The sequence below is a fragment of the Fringilla coelebs genome (assembly GCF_963513975.1).
Source record: "Fringilla coelebs genome assembly, chromosome: 16".
NCBI lineage: Eukaryota > Metazoa > Chordata > Aves > Passeriformes > Fringillidae > Fringilla > Fringilla coelebs.
In genome coordinates this window covers 10737416-10758520 of record NC_140042.1, presented here as the reverse complement: position 1 = coordinate 10758520, position 21105 = coordinate 10737416, and positions in this window count along the sequence as shown.

Here is a 21105-nt window from a genome sequence, read left to right as displayed (position 1 = left end):
AGACTTGGGGGTCCCAACCTTGCATGGCCAGGATGTCAGGCTCTCCCAGGGTCACCTCCTTGGCAGTCCCAGTTCTGGCCTTTGGGAGTTCCTCCCTTTGCTCCCAGCATCTTGCCCAGCTCTCCAAAAACAGTGTGTCCCTAAACTGTGGCTGATGTAAGTCACAGAGCATCAGTGATTTCCATGGAAGCTGAGGGCAGGATGTGGCTGTGGAATGCTGGAATGGCACTGGCAGAGCCTTTCAGAGCAGCATGGCTGTGTCCTGCCCTGGGAGGGGGTTCACAGCAGGCATGGTGACAGCACAGGGTGACAGCACCAGGACATCAGAACTTGGCTCAGAGGCTGTTCTGCCACAGGAAAAGAAGCTGGTGTTCATGCAGGGGATAAATCAAAAGCCTCAGCAGCAGCAAGAGCTCTCTGTGCCAGGCAGATGAAAAATTCCTCCCTGCCTTGCTTCTTATGCTGCATCTCAGTGGGGTGAAGTGACAGTGCAAAGATGTACGAGACAGAGAGCTGCTGCTCTGGTCCCCAGCCACCCCACCTCATTCAGGGCTCTTTTTGACAAAGTAGGTTACTAGATCTGTGTATAATGAGGGCAGGGACTGTGCTGCTGCTGCTGCTCTCCCCGTGCTCAGCTCTGCCCAGTGGTGTGTCCCTGCTGAGGGGGACATTGTCCTGCCAGAGCTCCCAGGGCCACTCATCGAGCAAGGACAGGCTGTGGCTGACCCTGCCCCTGACACTGCTGAGCACAGGCCAGGAGGGGCATGCCAGGGAACCTACCTGCTCATCTGGACCTGAAATGTGAATCCCAGAATGTGGAATGGGTTGGGTTGGAAGGGATCCTGAAGCCCATCTCATTCCATCCCCTTCCACTGTCCCAGGCTGCTCCAAGCCCCATCCAGCCTGGCCTGGGACACTTCCAGGGATGGGCAGCCACAGCTTCTCTGGGTACCCTGTGCCAGGGCCTCACCACCCTCACAGTTAAGAATTTCCTCTCAATATCCAGCCTAAACCTGCCCTACCCTACATATGTTTGTGTGTCCTGATATGAACTCATAAACACAGACACATGCATTACAAATGTACTTACCCCTGTAGCATCACTACAGAGGTGATACTTTCACACTTTAATCCAAGTTCTTTTGCTTATTATGATATAGGAATCCCCCAGGGGTCTATGGAGAATTTTACGTGTTCATGACAAAATTGTTTCTCTGGCAAATTGTTTCCTGTCTAAAAGATAAAGAGATTTAGAATGAAAACAGTGGCAATCTGAGTCCAGGAGTTGCCCAAAGAGTTGCTCTCATTTCCAGGTCCCAATGTGAAGATGCTGTTCACTGGAGCTCACTGCTGGAAGCCCCACCAGTGGCAGCAGCTGGCTGGAAAGCAGAGACAGCTCTGCACAGCTCCTGCCATCCCCCAGGGCAGTGCACAGCCCCCAGGGCGGGCTGGTGCTGCAGGGGACATACCTGGAGGCAAACCTGCCAGCAGAGCATCTCCTTTATCCTTTTCATCTTATTTCAGTTCTTCATTTGAGCAGCATTATTAACCCCTATTCCTGTTTATTGCCTGGAGGAGAGAATGCATCCCCTCTCTGCACTCCAGGCTGGGCAGCACCCACGGGGAAAGCAGCTTCCCTCCACCAGCCAGGGCACTGCCTCTCATGGTGGAGCATTCACAGAGCAAGGCTGGGCCCTGCAGAGGGAGGTGACATGTGGAGGGTGGTGGCAGGGCACTCAGGGCACTCTGCTCTAGGGCTCAGGCTTGGGTCGCAAAGATTTGGAAGATGCTCTAAAGCCATTTTCCAAAACTAATACTTAGAAAAGGATTACAAGGCTGCCTCTGCTTCTGGCAAGCAATGGTTTTGTAGTGGTTTCCAAGTCACAGCAAGCCAGATTTTTTTCCCCCTGAAATGCCACTTTTAACTGTGGAGTTGGGGGAAAATGATGACTCCAGTGACTCTGACAGACCTCATCACTGCTGGCCTCTGCCTGCCTGTGCTTCATACACACTGCTGGGCTTGATCTAGATGGAAAACCTCCAGCTGTGCTGTTCACACAGACATGTTTAACCAGGACCAGTTATTTTCCCCTCCAATATGCTACAAATACCTTTAAATATGTCTTCTGAATCTGCAGGGTGAGCATCCTGGAGATTTGACTTTTCCTACTGCTAGGGCATCCACTCTGCACAGTGACTCTGCAATCCTGGGGTTATCTGTCATCTCTGCACCTTGTGCAGCTCACTTTCAGCAGGGGTTTGTATCCCCAGGTCAGCAACTGGAGGTAGACAGCATCAGCATGGAGAAAGGGGACAGAACCTGATCCTGTGCAGACCAGTCATCCTGAATTTGGAAGATGCTCAGAGACAGGTCTGAATGTGTGATGACTTGCTGGAACAGAGCTCTCCACAACTCTCTTGGAGAACAGGATTAGTACTTGGCCAAAATGCATGTGAAACTGGCTTTTCTTTAATTTTCCACATTCTTCTTTGTGCTTTGTGCCATCTACATACCAGATTTTTGCTCAGTCTGTAGGTTTGGGAGCTACTTGAGTGGAGTTTAGAAAAATGTGAAGGGTTTAATTATATCCTCATTCAATTTGGTGGGAGTTTTGCCATTGATTTAAGTGGGAACAGAGCTGTGAAAAAGGATTTGCATGCATTGATTAAGAGTGCTGCAAGGGAAGGTCAAATGGGTGAACTTGGAGAAGAAGGAAAGTTCAGTGTCCTAACAATCATGTCATTCCCATCCCTTTGAGATTAGATTTCTCCTTTTAATAAATGTATCATATAAATAAGGGTTTGTTTTGGATCTACAAATATTGATAAGGATTTTTGGCTTCAAGGGTGTGTGATTAGTTTTGAATCCATAAATATAAATGAGAATTTTTGGCTTAATTGTGGGAATTCCTTGGCTTTGCATTTCAGTGGTGGTTTCCTTTTCATCTGGCAACATAATCCCTGACCTTGTTTTACAAGAGTAACACTTTAAAAATATATCTGTCAATATATCTGTGAATATCCACGGGGCTGAAGGTGAAGGTCTGGGTAAGTCACTGAGGGCTGTGAGATTTCCTGCTGGGAAGGATGCAGTGACAGAGCAGATTAGTCATTAGGCACAGAACAAGGAACCAGAGCTGCCAAGCTCACAGAGCTTAGTGTGGCACCTGGGCCGTTTGCTTTGCCAATAATCCTGACCCAGCACTCTCCAGCAGCTGAGGAATGCTGGGTCAGGATTACTGGATATTTCACATCCCAGGAAATGTGAAATATCTGGTCATTTTGTCTTCCCCATTGCTTCTGCCATGTCCTGTGAGCGCTGAGAGGCAATTCCAGATTGTTTCCCACTGAGAAACCAGGGGGCTGGGGGGATGTGTGATGTTTTAATGCTCCCTTAAAATCTGCTCAGATCACTTGGGCAAGTCTCAGTGGCTGATGTGTGGCCTTCAGGAGGAGCAGGGAGGTGGATCAAAGCTGTGTTGGCTTCTCTCATGCACACTGACTGTGTGCCAGGAGCCATCCTGCAGCATTCCCTGGCCCTAGGTCACAGTTCTTAATTTTGAAACAGTTGGGTAGGAGATGCTGGGTCTGCAACCAGGGAACCTTGACTTCTCCAAGTCCTTTAGCTCAAAAAACCCAAAGTGAGAGAGCAGCAGTGGCTGGAGAGGAAGGATGAGCCTGATGGCTCCAGAGAGCAGCAGTGAAGCTCCTGAAGCAGAGGAGCTGCTCTTCCTTCAGGAACACATCCGAGCCAGGCAGCAGAGTCCTGCTGCTCCTCAACAGGAGGCTCCACAGGCAGGGCTGCATGGATAAACTGATTTAAATATGTTCATGACCTACTTATTTATGGATGCATATTCTGGGAATGCTGGAACACTGCCAGCCCTTTGTCAAGCTTTTGGGAAGCACGTGCCCTGCTGGAGAGAGCCTGCTGTGCTGTCTGACTTCTTCCTCCAACAGATCAGGCTTACAGTGTTTATTCCTCACTGATCTCTCTTGGCAAGTTCAGCTTTGTTTGGTCTGGCTTTTCTCCTAGCCTTGTCAGTAGTCCTCTCTGCATGGTCTAACAGCTATATCTGCATTCCCAAAAATCTCAATTTCCTGCTTTTTCTGAATTCCATATAATATATTGATACTTGCATGAATAAAGCACGAGGAACATCCAGGGCTTTAATTAACTGAGCTCAGCTGTCTCTGAACTTGAGAAAAGTGCTGCCACAGACCATGCTATAAATGAAATTAAATTGATAAAGCTGATCACAAATCCAGACAGAATGAAAAACAGCTATGACAACTTGAAAAAAAACCCATTGTTTTTCTTTTCATCAACTTTCATTATGTTTGATTATAAATCTAAATTCAAAACCACATCTATACCTACTCAAATAGGGCCAAATCCTTATTTGCCATTCCTGGCTACATCCCAGTTTGTAGTTTACAGAACCTGAGCACTTCCTTCAAATCCTTGATGACAATAGCCTGGATTTTTCTCCTGCCCCATTTTGGCCTCCAATGTGCTAATGCAGCTGCCAGGTTTGGGCAGGAGAGGATTTCAGTGGAGTCAGGCAGCTTTCACAGAGTTCTCTGGGAACAGGATTGGGCCATCAAGTGGAGATAACTTGGCTTACATGTTAATTTGAAAGGTAACTCTTGCTTTAATTGGCAGCTGGATCTTCACTTCTGAACTGCTGAGGATGCAGTGACAAGGATAAATAGCACCACAGGACCTGGCTACAATTTCTGACTGACTTCATGTGAGCGCAAAATCGTGTCCACGTTTCTGGAAAAAAGCTGTTGAAAAGAGAGCATTGCCATTGTCATTGTATGGACAAAGGAATGGCCCTGTGGGGACAGGCTCCTGACAGCTTTATTTATAACCCTCTTCCTCCAAACAGAGCCCGAATCCTCCCCAGCTGGGTGTGAGGTAACAGAAGACACGAGTTGTGCCGGGTCTCTCGTGGCAAATCCAATCCAATAAGAAACGCGTTCGAACGGGAACCCCCAATTTTCATACTCTGTTTAAACCCTGATGATGTTCTCTTCTGGGATTTTCTGGGTGACTTGTAATCTTCAGCACAGTAATCTGCAGCAGCAGAAGTTGCACATGAGCCACTGTACTTTGAAACTGATTCCTCACATTGCCTGCAGCTCCGTGGCAATCGCTCACTGCGGGTAATTAAATTGTCCTGGGCAGAGCTGGGGAAGGACACATGGCAAATGGAAAGAGGAGAAAAATTAGAGGAGAGGTTCACTGATCATAGCTGATGCTAAAATATCTTTTTTTGATGGAACAATTTATTTTCTAGTTTATAGCAGTAGCTGCATTAATCAGCTGCCTGTGACTGCCTTTGCGTACAGATCCAGGGACGGGCAGGGCAGGGTGCAGCCCAGGGCAGGGGGCAGGCAGGGTGACACACTGACTGCCACTGATCACCCAGCACCAGCTCTCTTTAGAGACTCTGTTCTGTTCTATTTGCATTTTCTGCCTTACCACTTCTCTTTCCATCTCTGGTGATTTTTTTATATTTATCACTTAGCCATCCTCCTAAAATTGGTGACTTTTCTGCTACAATTACCTGCCAGAGTTCAAGGTCAGGAACTCACCACTCGACATGGAAAGAGATGCAAGAAATGGTTTTAGCAGCAAAGTCTTCACCCATGGTAGTGCTGCAGCAGGCTGCTGCTCTTTAGCAACTAACCACCAGCTCAAAATGAATTAATGGGTTTTTCCAAGGTTAGACCCTCTCTGCTCTTCAGAGCAGAACTGGAAGGTGAAATAACCGAGTGGTTTAGTGGCAACACACAGCAAGACAAAATGGGAGTTTCTAACTTTCCATCCCAGTTCCTTGATGACAATAGGTATAAAAGAATCTTTGAAACAGGCTGGCAATCAAATAAATATTCAGCTGGAGAAACAAATTAGGAACAGATAGTTCCAGGCCTAACCAGGCACGCAAAGCCCTCTGTTGATCTAGAAATTAGAGATTTCCATAGTCAGCTGAGTATTTCCCAAAGAGTATCTAAATGTTTCCCAAGGTTAATCTGAGAGTAGAAGTGATCTATAAATCATTATGATGTGATGAGTAGATAAATCAGACAAAAATGTGGGATTTTTAAACTCCTATTCAGGATAGTGATAGCTGAATGCTAGATAAAATTGTAAAAACAGTTATTTATAAAGGCATTTGTACTCTGAAGGAAAGCTAGAATGGAAAGTTACTCTGTTTGGGGGTTTGTTTTTTGAGGAGAGGGGTTTGAGTGTTTCTGGGTCCTTTTTAATGAGGTTGTTATATCAATTTGTGTATCTATCCTAGCACCAGCCTTGCCAAAAGCCTGAGCTGACCCCCAGGAGTCTGTGAAGCAATTTTGCAGAATTCATTGGGCTTTTGGTCAAACCCAGACATGGGTTCATTCATGTTCTCATGGCTTTGATTTGAGTCCCTCATAGCTGATAATACTGAGATAACAAAATGCACTCGTGGAAGAAGCATCAGTCCTGGCCTCCCCCACATGGCTGGTAGCAGGTGAAATGCCTGGATTTTGCCATGGAAATTACCCTTCTTTTGTATCTTTGTTTCTTTCAAATACACATTTGAAGGATTTTCCTGCTCCAGAATAAGCTGTCTCTAGTCTAGAAGATCTTTATTTTAAGTGCAATAATCAGATTGATGGTTCTTTTACCTGAAATAGCCAGTGGCTGTTTCAATTAGCATCTGTAAGCATTTCCCCAGGTGGGGTGGGGTATGTAGGGTGTGCATGGCACTGGTTGCCATTCCTGAAGGAGAATCAGTCCAGATTTCCTTATCTGAGACCCAGCTGGCAGAGCTCAGGTAGGGCTGACAGCCTGGGAGTTACAGCCCTGCATGGACTTTGCACTCTCTGCTGCGTTCCCTGCAGCACCTGAGCTTGTACCTAAGCTTGTTCATTTGTAATTGGAGGGGGTTTTCACTTTTTTGGGAATTTATTTACAAAATTCTCTACAGACTTATCTGTACACAAATTCTCATTTTCACAGGAGAAGCCCTTGGCTGCTTGGAGTTTATCACAGCGTTCCTGTTCTTTGTATTTACACACAAATTACTGCAAGTCCATTAAGTTCTCCCACACCACAGCAATGGCATGGTGCTGATTTATGTTTTAACTGCAACAGCAATTCACCAATTGACTAGAGTGTTTCTTGTCATGAATATTTTAATGAGCACTATAGACTTTATATCTGGTGAAAGAATGTAATTTTTAGATGTCTGCTCTTGCCAGATGACATAGCAGAAGTGAGGCACAAACTGTTCAAATGAACAAATGCCTAATAGACTGATCAGAAAATTAGACTGTAGCTGGTTTTTTTTCATGTTTCTTTGCTGCCAGACATTTGCTGAGCTGATGACCTCATTGACAGGTAACACTTCACTGCATTTGTTCAAAGAAACAAAGATCAGGGAAATAAAATAATGAAGAGAAATATATTTACTACTAGCAGAAAATCTGAAGGAAGAGTTTGCATGTTCCTCAAGAGCTGTGTTTCCCAGGGAAAAGGGCAAAGGTGATGGGAATGAAATGATCTGAATATCCTTTGTAACTTCTCTTATTTGAATTGTCTATCCTCGTAAGGTGCTGCCTTCTGAGTCACAGCCCTTTTAGGAAAAGGCAGCCTGGGAGAGGAGAATAATTTCTTTAGTTTTAACTGAATGATTGAGATTGATAGCAAGAGGAAAGATAGTTCCTGCCAGCAAGCAGAATTCCTGTCCAGTGCAGGGGATGAGGAGAGAGCAGCAACCATGGCCAGAGAGCCAGGTCATGGTCACAGGATGATAACTGTGGTCAGGTTTGGGTGTTGCAGATTCAGACTGGTGCTCCATGGGTCACTCCCAGCCCTCTGATTTGAGCACAGCCCATCTCCTCTGCAGTGGCTGACAGGTCCCTTCTGAGCATTTGTTGTTAGCCATGCCAATAGGAAATATTTGCAGGGCTCACAAAGAGGTTGGATTTTAAAATATTGAAGTAGGATGGAAAAAAAAAAAAGTAGAAGGAAATTAAAAAGGACTGATTTGCACATGAATGTATTTTTTATCAGTTTTCAGGCTTATTGGATGACAGCATAAAAGATTAAAAATATCCTTACCCACTGAGTGAGAAATGTATGTTATTAATGCAGATAAACTTAATTGAAGCTACATGTCAGACATTTAAAATATATTTCTATAGAGGTTTTTCCACTCTTGTTGAGAAGCTGAAATTCATCATGCTTGGGCTTGATGTTCCCAAAGCTGGAGAGGAAGGGAAAGGTGACCCAGCAAGCTCCTGCTCACTGGAAGGAGGGGAAGCACCACAGGGATGTCTTGGATGGAGGTTGGCTGGGTGCCTGGGTTTAATTTCCTTCTATCCCAGAGTCTTCTGTGATCTGTCTCCATGTCTGAGTGGGAATGTAAGGTGCTCCAGTGACAGACAGGTGGGAGCTAGAAAAAAGATTAGGTATGACTAGATATTCAGGTTTTAAACTTCATTGTAAAAGAGACAGTGATTTAGTGTTAGGTATTGTGGAAGGGGCTGACAGCGGGCCTGTCAGCTAAAGGAGTGAAAAGAAGCAAGAAAGGAGCGAGAAGAAGCATGAAAAGGCCGATAAGGAGCTCTCTCCAAGGCTATCACCAAGGAGACCGAGAGAAGAGAGGAATGGAAGAATGATAACACCTTTGCAGCTGGACAAAGTATTTTTAGAAAGTTAGTTAAGTCACCCTACGTTGCACCAATAGAATCATATTGATGTATAGTGACCAATAGTACAGGTAGAAGAACCATAAACAACTGAACAGTGTATAAAAGATCAGCCATGTTCAGAAATAAAGAGTTGCCAACTGAGACTGCTTGTGGTCTCTGCTTTGTGTCGTGACCGCCTCGACAGCGACATCTGGTGATCGCCGACGTGATATAACATCCTCGGCCTTGGACTCAGACAGGGGTCCCAGCAATTGGCAACCGTGACCCACTGGGACGTAGTGGGGGAGGCGGCGTTGGTGCAGCTGAGAGTGGCAGGTTGAAGCCACAAGGAGGTCCGGACCTGATTTTCTCCTATCAAGACACCTGGAAGTAGGTGAGCCACCAACTAGTAATAATGGGACATAATTTGTCTAAAGAGGAAGAAAATGTTTTAGCTACATGGAAAAGCTTGTTAAGGAATAAGGGAGTTAATACTTCAGACTATGCTCTTCGTAGTATATTGCTATGGGCTAAATCACAGGATTTTGGAACTGATCCTGACACAGCATTCAGTGTTAAAGAATGGAAAAGAGTCGGGGACAGACTGTGGGAAGTCATCCGAGCGGGAGATAAGACTGTTGTCGATCTAGCAGTGACTTGGGGGTCGCTCTTTGAGGCATTGAAAGAATGGAAAACAGAGGGAGAGCAAGCAGAGCGGGGCGCGGACGAAGAGTCGGGGCTGATCACAGAAACTGATGGGGGGGATGAGATAGAGGGGGCCTCTGATGGGGAACTCTGTGAAAGTCCAGGTGCCATGCAAGTTACCAAGCAGGCTGCCAAAGCTTCTGGGAAAGCTGCCAAAGCTTCTGGGAAAGCTGCCAAAGCTTCTGGGAAGGCTGCCAAGTCTTCTGGGAAGGCTGCCAAGGCTTCTGGGAAGGCTGCCAAAACATCTGGGCAACCTGCCATAGTAGCTCCTTATCAGACCCCTAAACCTTCTTATCTCACACCTGCGCAGCAGCTCGCGAGAATGCCTGTATATACCACACCATTACGCCAGTTAGCTGAAATGTCTTTAACAGAGAAAAAAACCCAGCCATCTGCCCCCCCGCTTCCCTCTGCTCCAGTCCAACCATCTGCCCCCCCGCTTCCCTCTGAGCTGCTTGAACAACCTGCAATGTCGTATCCTCCGTTACCTGACAGTGACAGCAGCAGTGAGTCAGCTGATGAGACGCCTGCAGTAACACCTGAGATGGGGCTTGTCAGTTCATCTTCTAATAGTTCTAGCCCTACTGCCCCATGGACTCTGCCCCCATGTCAAGTAACTGTGCTTCCTCGACATCCTCAGGAGTTTTGGGAATTTGTTAGAAGGAAAGCAGTTGAAGAAAAGAATTGGGACGTCATAGAAAAATTAGGTGCTCCAAGAATACCTCAGGAGAACAGTGTCAATGCAAATGTTGCTTGTAATAACCCTATGGCTTTTCCAGTTTTTAAAGCAGCTCCTGGAGCAAGACAGGATGATAGTCATCACGTCTTTGCCTGGAGGGTTGTGCAAGATCTCCAGTCAAAAGTGGCTCAGTACGGTATCAATTCCTCAGAGGTAATGCAATTAGTACGTGTAATCAATGCAGATCTGCTTGCACCTTATGACATCATGCATCTTGCAACCATCTTATTCCAGCCAGTACAATATGGTGTATTCCAAGATACTTGGAGGCGAGTGGCTGAGCGCACAGCTTTAACAAATATGCAGTTGCCTCAGCACGACCCTCGTCATGCTGTTGGTGTTGATGCTTTACTGGGCACTGGGCCTTTTGCTAGCCCAGATTTACAGGCAAGGTGGGATCCTTCAATTTTGGCACAAGCTCAGCAAATTGGCATGAATGCTTTAATCAAAACGATGGAAATAGCAGCTCCAAAACAGAGATATGTCACTATTCAACAAGGCACGAGAGAACCATTTTTGCAATTTGTAGAAAAGCTTGCTGCAGCTATTGAAAAACAGGTAGAGGATGAAACTTTGCGACACAAATTGTGTATCCAATTGATTAAAGAAAATGTAAACCCAGACTGCAAAAAAATTATTGACACCTTACCTGGGGAACCCACATTGCCTGAAATAGTTACTGCTTGCTCAAAAGTTGGTTCAGTTGAACATAAAATGGCAGCTCTTGCTGCAGTTCTAAGACCTCCAGCAAAATGTTACAATTGTGGTCAACAAGGGCATGTAAAGTCAGAGTGTACTGCCTAGAAAACACCATCTAATCAAAATTGACACCTTTTCTCATGCAATGGTTGCTTCAGCATTCACAGGAGAAAAAACTCGTGATGCGATTCGTCATTTTTATCATGCCTTTTCTATCTTAGGTGTTCCATGTCATGTGAAAACAGATAATGGCCCAGCATATGCTTCGCAGAAAATGCAAGCATTCTTTCGTGCTTGGGGCATTGAGCATTTAACAGGCATTCCACATGTCCCCACGGGCCAAGCAATCATTGAAAGAGCTCACGGTCTTCTTAAGCGTCAGGTTCAAAAACAAAAAGGGGGAATGCAACAGGAGTCACCTCGAGTAAGATTGGATAAAGCAGTTTATGTGTTAAACTTTTTGCGTCCCCTACCTGACTCACAGTTATCTCCAATCTTTTACCATTTTTCCTCTTTGAATTCTAAGCAACCAGATTTTCGTAGAAATGTCAAGGTATGGGTCAAGGACTTAATTACAGGTATGTGGTCTGGTCCAGTGGAACTAATAACCTGGGGGAGGGGTTATGCCTGTGTTTTGACAGATAATGGTCCTCGATGGGTTCCTGCTCGCTGTGTAAAACCCTATCTGGAGCGCGCAGGAAAGGACAGGATGAATGATTCCGCAGTGGAAGCAGAACATGCGGATGACACTAGCTAAGACCATATATCAAGACATGTATTTCATCAGTCTTAAGAATAGAGTAAAGAAATTTACAAATGGGTGACGAACAAGAATGATTGCATTAAGAATGGGGATGTTAATTTTATTGATGGTTGTGATTGTGGTTTTGTGTTTCCCCTGTCTGCTTGGATTTTTGCAAAGGGCCCTGCAAAAATCCATAGCAGCTGTATTTATAGTTCAAAAACAAAAAGGGGGAATTGTGGAAGGGGCTGACAGCGGGCCTGTCAGCTAAAGGAGTGAAAAGAAGCAAGAAAGGAGCGAGAAGAAGCATGAAAAGGCCGATAAGGAGCTCTCTCCAAGGCTATCACCAAGGAGACCGAGAGAAGAGAGGAATGGAAGAATGATAACACCTTTGCAGCTGGACAAAGTATTTTTAGAAAGTTAGTTAAGTCACCCTACGTTGCACCAATAGAATCATATTGATGTATAGTGACCAATAGTACAGGTAGAAGAACCATAAACAACTGAACAGTGTATAAAAGATCAGCCATGTTCAGAAATAAAGAGTTGCCAACTGAGACTGCTTGTGGTCTCTGCTTTGTGTCGTGACCGCCTCGACAGCGACAAGGTATAAAAAGAAAAGCAAATAAAGCAGGGCATACATTTCCTCTTTACCCAGTCCCTTTGATCAGACCTGCTAGATTTCAGGGAAATATCTTCAGATTTTTGAGCCAAAATGTCTTCAAATTTTTAAAGCCAGCCAGCGTTTTAGCTAAGAGATAGACAGGACAGAGAGTATCCATCTGGCTACCACTGTGCTGACAGAAATTGCCAGATCATTCCCCTCCCTCAGAGTACCTTTAAAGTCACCATTGACTGCCTTTCTCCTCCTTTGTGTGCTGCATTAGGGTCAGGATCAGGCTCTCAGGAGTTTGTTTAAATTCACAGGAACCTGAATGGGCATATTTAGGTCTGAAACCTGACAGCCAAATATTCATTAAAAAATAATTTGTCCTAATTGGGTGGGCTTCTTTACAAATAAAAGTGTTAAACTGTATTAACCCAAAAGAAAATTGTCCTCCCTCCTCCCCAGGTGCCTTGAGCTGTTGGGATTTTTCTCCAGACCTTCATTAGATGTTAAACACAGGGCTTCATTTTACCCATCCCGAGATAAGTGCAGCACACCAGCTCCCATATGGGCAGGGCTGAGAACAGCTTTCTGCCTCATGGCTGACACCATTAGGTGCTGAAAACTCTCCCACATTTGTTTATTCACAGCATCACAAGCTGCTGTGTCCTGTGAACGAGCCTGCTTGGGCTGCAGCCCCCTCCTTGGAAACAGGACTTGCAAAGGGATGGAGAGAGCTGGAGGAACTGGAAATAAATTAAACACACAAGGTCTCCATGGGAGCCAGCAGCTTCCCATCTCTCATCTTTGTGGCTGCAATATTGAGGGCAGGGGAGAGAAGAAGCCCCTGCTAGAGGTGCTGTGAGCTTTGGCAGGTCTCCTGTGGTGTTTGACAGAGCTGGGTGGTGTCTCCTGGGCCAGTCTGTGCCCATGCTGGGGCTGTGCTGCTCCAGGGGCCAGGCACCCCTGGCAGAGGAAGAAAAATCACTGTGGGATCCTTGAGTCATGGTTTCTGACATTGAGCAGGGTAATTTTGAAATGATTCCATTCTCTCTTTCCTAGTTTCCCAGGTGTTTAATTTTTGTTAAAATGACCGTGGTGGAAGGGTCCAGGGCAGCGCTGGGCTGAGCACATCAGTGCATGCCTGTGCTCTGACCCTCCAGCCTCCCTGGCCCTTCAAGGAACAACAGGCTCTGGAAGAAACACTACAGAAAACACCAGTACTGAACTCCTACAGAAATTTCAGGCAGTAACAAAACCAGAGGAGATGCAGGTGGGTCATGATCCTGTCGGTATCCTGGGCGAGCAGGCAGTGCTCTCACAGGTTTGTGTCATCACCACCTCTGAGCTGATTTCATTGCTCAGCTCAGAGCTGGAGCTGCACCAAAACTTCCACACATGAGCCCATGTGGGATCAGGGCTCGTGTCCCTGATATTAGTCAGTCATGGGAAACTGAACCATGGAGTGTGGATTAAAAACAACCATGAAAACCATTGTGTTCAGCACTCTTTAAGTGCTAGCAACTGCTACTTCTCTTTTTGCATGAAAAATGTTTCTCTGAATTGCAACAGTTGAGGCAATCAACAGCTCCAGCACTAAAAACCAGGCAGCTAAACCAGAAAATTGGGTGCAATTTGTAATCTGCCAGAATACATTTTCTGGAGAACATTTATTTGGGTCTCATCCCCCAACATGGGATTCCTCAGGAAGACTCAGCAGGTTTTATCCAGCATAAAAAAAAAAAAAAAAAAACACAACAAAACATTTCTGCATTCAGGCAGAGAGGTGCTGCAGAGGGGCACCAGCAAGGCCCTGTCAATCTTCACTTACAATGAAGTGTTGGAAGACAAAAGACAGCCTGTGGAGTGTTCCAGGAGAGAGACACTGAGACATCCGCACCCTCACAGCGCTGACAGAGCCCTCTGCAAGTCTAAAGGGGCTCGTTCCTTCTGGGAGAAAAGGGCTTTTATCCAGTAGCAGTGTTTTTATCAGTTTTCTGTCCCCTCTGTCATGTTGTATTGACTCCTTGCCAGCAGCTGAAGCCCCTGCCTGTGGCACCCACCTGCACACTGTGCCCTGCCAGCCTGTGACAGGCTCCAGAGCAGCCACTTGCAGCAGGAGCTGCACAGCAGAGCTGAAAACCATGAGAAACACAGCCCCCACCTTGCCATTGGAATCCTTTCTATTGCCTGTGGGGCAGGAGACAGAGAGCAGAGGCTGGAGTCACCTCTCCAGGAATGGGGGCAGTGTATCTGAGGAAAGAATTAAAGCAGTCTGTGTTTTCCAAGGCAAGGCAGCTGATGGCTGGGAGGATTTCCCTGCTGTGCTGTGCTGCTCAGGGAGAGGGAGGTGCAGCAGCATGGCCCAGGTCTGCTGGGGTGAGAATCCACCTGAAAAGCAACCCAAAAATACCCTTGGATGATTCAATCAGTGTTTCATCATAAACACCACATCAACAAAAAACCAAAGGAAAAAAAACCCAAACAAATACCCCAAACAAGCAAACAAACAAAAAACAACAACAACAAAACAACCAAACCACCCTCCAAAACAAAACCAAAAGCCCCACAATTTTATGCTGAACTGGAAATCTATTTGCTGTGATCCAAACCAGAGTGCTCTAAAACTTTTGTAGACAGTCTAAGCCACTCTATGGACAGATGCTGAATATTTTCTTCCCATTTGGCTTCCAACACCGCACTTCATGTCTCACAGTACCAGGCATTTGCTAAATCATACCCCACATTTTTGCTAGAATTCACAGCTGCACCTCCATCCTGAGCACATCTGCAGGGCCCTCTCCCACAGCCCAGCAGCCATCCCTCTCCTTCATTTCTGGAACTCTCTGTGCTTTGGCCCCACCACTGAGCCCAGCTTTAGCAACAGATTCACTGCTTTATGATGTGTGTCTGATCCCCCTGGCCCCCTGCACCACCCCATTAGCTTGCAGTGGCTGCTCTTTGCTCCTGTACACAAAGCTGAATTCTCCATTTCTGCTGCTGATACAGAGAAATGCTGGTGTGCACCTGCTCTGTACTCCAGTGAAGCCACCTCAGTAGAGAAATGAGAGCTCCACAGCTGTTTTAATGAGTACTCTAAGGTTAGCCTGGCAGGTTACAACAGGTAGTAATTGTCTGCTGTTACATGGTGATAACAACCTGCTATGATGGTAATAGCACCACAACATTCCCTTAATATGCTGAGGTCAAATAAGGTCTGTATTGCCTTATCTCAGAGGTAATTTATTCCCATGAATTGCACCGTGAGGCAATGCCATGGGGATTTTGCAGCTCAGGCAGTCCTGAGAGAAGTTTGTGAGTGCTCACATGTGATGAACATTTGCAATGGCTGAGAGAACACCTGAACTCCTCGGCATGTGCAGCAATGGATTCCTAGGGAAAAGTCTAAAGCTGTAAGTAAGGAATCCATGCACTTTTCTTTCGGTCCTGTGAGGCCACAGGGAGAGTGGGGCCCCACTGCAGAGAAGGGAGAAAAAGCACCTCAAAGTCACTAAGAAAGTCCCAAGAAATTGGACTCTGGTAATTTTGCTTTCAGTCCTGGCCACATAATTCATCCTTAATTTGAGATGTCACAACTGTCCTGGAAGTCTCTGCTGAGAATGCCCTCCCTCCTGCAGTGGGGTGGGAGGGACCATCCCCTGCAGCAGCAGTGCCTGTGGTGCAGCTCTCCAGAACCAGCCTCCAATTAGCTGCACATAAGCTCCAGAAAAAAAAGCTTTACAATATGTGCCAACACGGTGGGAACTAATTGCATGTGACAGTGCACTAATTGTGTTGTGCCTTTGAGCAAGTGCAGTGCCTGAATGGAGATGGTGACTCCAGCTTTGCTCCCAGCACAGGCTGGGGAGGGGAGAATTGAGCTGGGGAACTCTGTCTGCACTGGGGGGCACCAGGCTGCTGCTTCCTTCTGAGCCTGGAGCATCTTGGAGCACCTGGAGCATCCAGGAGGGTCTGGAGCATCCAGGAGGATCTGGAGCATCCAGGAGGATCTGGACCATCCAGGAGCATCTGGACCATCCAGGAGGATCTGGACCATCCAGGAGCATCTGGACCATCCAGGAGCATCTGGACCATCCAGGAGTACCTGGAGCATCCAGGAGTACCTGGACCATCCAGGAGGATCTGGTCTATCCAGGAGCACCTGGAGCATCCAGGAGGATCTGGAGCATCCAGGAGGATCTGGAGCATCCAGGAGGATCTGGTCTATCCAGGAGCACCTGGACCATCCAGGAGCACTTGGACCATCCAGGAGTACCTGGAGCATCCAGGAGCACCTGGAGCATCCAGGAGGATCTGGACCATCCAGGAGCACCTGGAGCATCCAGGAGCACTTGGAGCATCCAGGAGGATCTGGAGCATCCAGGAGGATCTGGAGCATCCAGGAGGATCTGGAGCATCCAGGAGCACTTGGGCCAGCCCAGCTCAGCTGCAAAAACCCCACCTGGCAGTGGCAGGAGCACATGAAATCTTTGTGTTGTTATTCCTAGATTTCACTGCTGTCAATACCAAAGTAAGATTTTGGTTCTTGAACTAATATAAGGTGCTTTTTGGGTGGTGTTTTTTTTTTGTTTGTTTTACCATGGACATTCTGCAAAGGAGGACTTTGATAGGTACTGACAAATAAACCCAGGGAAAGGAGATGTCCTGCCATTCTTCCCACCACAGCAGCTCTCTGACCTGGCTGCTGACAAATCCTGCTCCCCAGGTGAGCCCCAGCTGACACTGTGGGCAGACAAGAGTCCTGGGCCCAAAATGAATGACCCCAGGACATGGAAAGAGGGATGGTCAGCTGAGGGAAAGAGGGACTTAAGAGAGGGTTTGCAGGTGGCAGGCTTTGTCACTCCTGGCAGCACCTCTGCAGCTGTCCTTGCCCTGGAACAAGGGATCCCAGGGCAGGGGATTGTTTTAGGGACTTGTGAAAAAAAATTTCATCAAACTAAGTCAACAGAAGCCCATGGATCACACTGACATTGCTCTACAGGCACAGAGGATGGCAGACATCTGGGAGCTCAGAAGGAGCATTGCAATTGAATACCATTGCCCATCAAGTTGGTGAGCAGAGAGAGCATCAAAATTCAGGATTTGTGACATTTCAGAGAATGATTGCAAAAAAAAACAAAAAAAAGGAGATGTGTAAAACCTAGTAAGACATGTGCCAATGCAATGTCAAAGTGAGCATGAAATATTAATGATATTTAAAAATGTACCTATACATTCAATTTTGATACAAGTGGTAAATCATGTAATAAAATAAAGTGGCATATTTTACCTGCTAGGTTTGAAAGTTGGAAAGGAATTTACTGCAGTGTAGCCTTTAGTAATAAATGGTAGAAGGAAGCACATCACTCATAAACATTCCTTTGTGAATGGTGGAGTGCTTTCATTTATGAAAAGGTTACTGTGGTCAAAATGATCCATTCTGCACAGCAGGACACAAGCGCTGCTCTGGAGGATTTCAGTCTTTCTGGAGAAAAGAATCCTATTATAGTGTGGGAAACAGCCCTCAATCTGACAAACAGTTAACCTCTGTGGGCATTTTCTTAGGAAAAAAAACCAAAACATTTTTTACTTGTCATAGTTACTTGACTGTTTCTCAGACTGCAGACTTCCCTGATCTTTAACAAAATGAGCTATGTGTTTTATTAGCATTCCCCCTTCCTAAAATTATATCTCAAGGATTGTTTCTAGTTTTGTAAGGTTGATTCCAAACTATTAAAGACTTTTTACCCCCAGTTCTTAAAAAAAAATAAAATTGTTGGGGTAGGACACTTGACAATTTTTACTTTCTGCTACTTTGCAATGTATTCATTCAGCAATTGCTGTAGCAATGTTAAAATAAAGGTATAAAAAATTATGGTTTTCCTCTAAGAAGAGAATTCTTAAATCATACTATTGAATAATTTTTGATAGAAAATAATAACAAGTTCACATGAGGTAAATAAGTAATGTATTATCATTAAATACCAAAAAATGTAATGCAATGAAAATTCTCATGGCATTGCAGCTGAAGGCTGGCTGTGCTATGGAAACAAAGCAGAGTGGCTCTGAGGATGCACATGGATTTGTTTGGGCTGGGAGGGCACATAAAACATTCTCTGTGCCAGGTGCTCAAGCACAGAGCAGGAGGGTGGGATGGGGACAGGAAGGGAAACCTGACAAGAGGGAACAAAGCCAAGAGGGGCTGGGGCTGCAGGGTGGGGTGATGCTGCAGCCCAGGCTCCTGCATCCTTCTCCATTCTGGACTTGTTAATTTATGTCTAAACAACCTTCTTCTCTTGAATTTGGCAGAACAAGCATCGCTCCTCTCCCTGTGAAAACTGTCTTATCAGCAAAGGCTCCTCAGCACCCTTCAGATAAGAAGCCCAGGGGCCCCCAGGCTGCTCCCCTGTCCTTCAGCCAGAGCTCCTCCTGCTCCACAGCCCTGCAGGTGTGTGGGAAGCAACTCCACAAATGCCTTTTTGCATAGAAATGAGAAGCTATTTTAAAATTAGATTACTATCATAAAAAGCCTTGCTGCTGCTTCTCATCTGTTCTACCTTTCCACTTACATTCCTTTTATTGCTGCTAAGCTTCTTACCATGCCAACGTCTTTTAGGTGCGTGATTAAAAGTATTTTAAAATATCCAAGCTGCACTGAGTGATAGCAAGTTGAAAATAATAAACTCTAATTTGAAAAATGAAAAGCAGCTAATGCATTATTTAGAAAAAACAAGTTGCTTACTGAAAAAAAAAAAAGATTTGTTTTTCTTTATAGCAGAGTCTGGTCTTTTGCTGTTTTATTATCTGATATATTTTACCTCTACATGGCACATTTTACCTCTATAAACATAGATTTTTTTTTTTCCCCAGCAATTTAAAGCATCCAGAAATGGGCCTTTCATTTAGAAGAACATGAAATTGAAGTAAGAATAATACCTGCTGATGTAGCTGTCTGGTACCAAATCCCATCACTCAGCCCCGCTCTTCTCATGCTCTGTGCAAACTCCGATGCTTTTTGCATCTAGGCAATTTCTCTCTGCTTTTCTTAAATATAAAAAAGCCTTACTCTGCCAAGGCTTGGCCCTTTTGGGAGCGTGCAGGTGCCCCACTGCACTCATTCCAGCTGGGGGGGTAAGGCTGGGCTTAAGGAGAGCTTTGGCCCATCACTCACCAACCTCCCTCCTGGTGTTTGTACCATCTCCCAATAAACCAGGGATGAGAACAGGAGGAGCTGGTCAAAAGTCCCAGTGGCTGCACAGAAACTTGCTGAAGTTGCAATAATGTGAAATGAGTTGGAAGTTCAAACTGAGGCAACGACTCTTTGGGGGTTATTTGTTTATTTTAACATATGTAAATGCCCTTCTTCTTTCACAGCCACGCAAACAAAGCTGGGGGGGAAATGGCTCTCCCCAGGAGTTTCACTGTGACTGCCTTGGGTGCTGCCTTGGGGTGCCTGCCTGGGACAGAGCCAGGGTTCAGAGAATAAAGGTGGGTGTTTATGGAAGGCCTCCAACAGATACACCTGGGGCAGGCAGAACCTCTGAGAGGGGCTGCACCCAGGCTGGACGAGGGTCATGGGTTTTTCAGACAGATATAAGTTTGGTCTATTTGCATATCAGAGGTTAATTGCCCAGTTATAGCTTCAGGTAATGAAGTCACAATACCCCAGTTTGCTTCTCCTCCTCAATTCACTTTTATTTATACTTTTCATGGCCTGAGGCAGTGAGGTGTCCTTGGTTCTCAGGCCTGCAAGGATTGTTTTGTCTGACCAAAATGTGAAGAGAGCTTGTTAATGTTTTATGTGGAGTTCAGAGTTTTACACTAATGCAGTACGGGATTGGAAAATATAAATGCTGAAACTTAAGGCATCAGTATGGGATGCAATCCTTGGGAAAGAAAGAGGGATGAACCCCTTCCTCCAAGGGCCACAGGCAGCACAGCCTGTGCTGCCAGTCAGGGTGACTCAGGCTGTCCCTGAGCCACACAGGGATCCAGCTCTGCAAAGGGGATCCAGGGATCCAGCTCTGCAAAGGGGATCCAGGGATGAGCTCTCCAAAGGGGATCCAGGGATCCAGCTCTGCAAAGGGGATCCAGGGATCCAGCTCTGCAAAGGGGATCCCTGTATCCAGCTCTCCAAGGGGGATCCAGGGATCCAGCTCTCCAAAGGGGATCCAGGGATCCAGCTCTGCAAAGGGGATCCAGGGATGAGCTCTCCAAAGGGGATCCAGGGATGAGCTCTCCCAGGGGGATCCCTGGATCCAGCTCTCCCAGGGGGATCCCTGGATCCAGCTCTCCCAGGCCCCCAGGGGATGTCCCACAGCCTCCAGGAGAAGTGCCAGCCTCAGCTGGAGCCTTCATTCCTTTGGTGCACGTTCTCCAAGAAGATTAATGGAAAGTGCAGGTGCAGGTGCCGGTGATAAATAGCACCATGTGTTCAGACACAAACCTCCATCTCCATCACACTATTTTTAAGAGGTCTATTAGCAATGTAAGCACTAATGGAAATAGTTTTACATTTTCAGTGTATCCCTGAATAGATCCCAGTGACTTGGTGCTGACACATGTCTTTTCACCCAATCATGAAATTTAGTGCAGGATTTTTTTTAGCCTTAAATTAAATTAGGCTCATCTGTTTCAGGGCACTTTTCTTGTGTGACGTTATTTCATTTAAATCAAGATCCCAAAGCAAAAAGGGAATTTTAAATTTATTATTAGAAAGTCAAAAGGAAGCTCTTAAGAAGATCCTCAGTGTTAAAAATTGTAGTCTTGGTGTTCTGCAGAGAGAATTGATAATCAGGCTACAGCACAGCAAGTAACAAATACCCACTGCCTTTCATTTCAATTAAGCATTTAATTTCAATTAATTACTCAGAAAAAAATCTATCTAGTTTCTTTCCACACTGCAGACTATTTTCCCCCAAA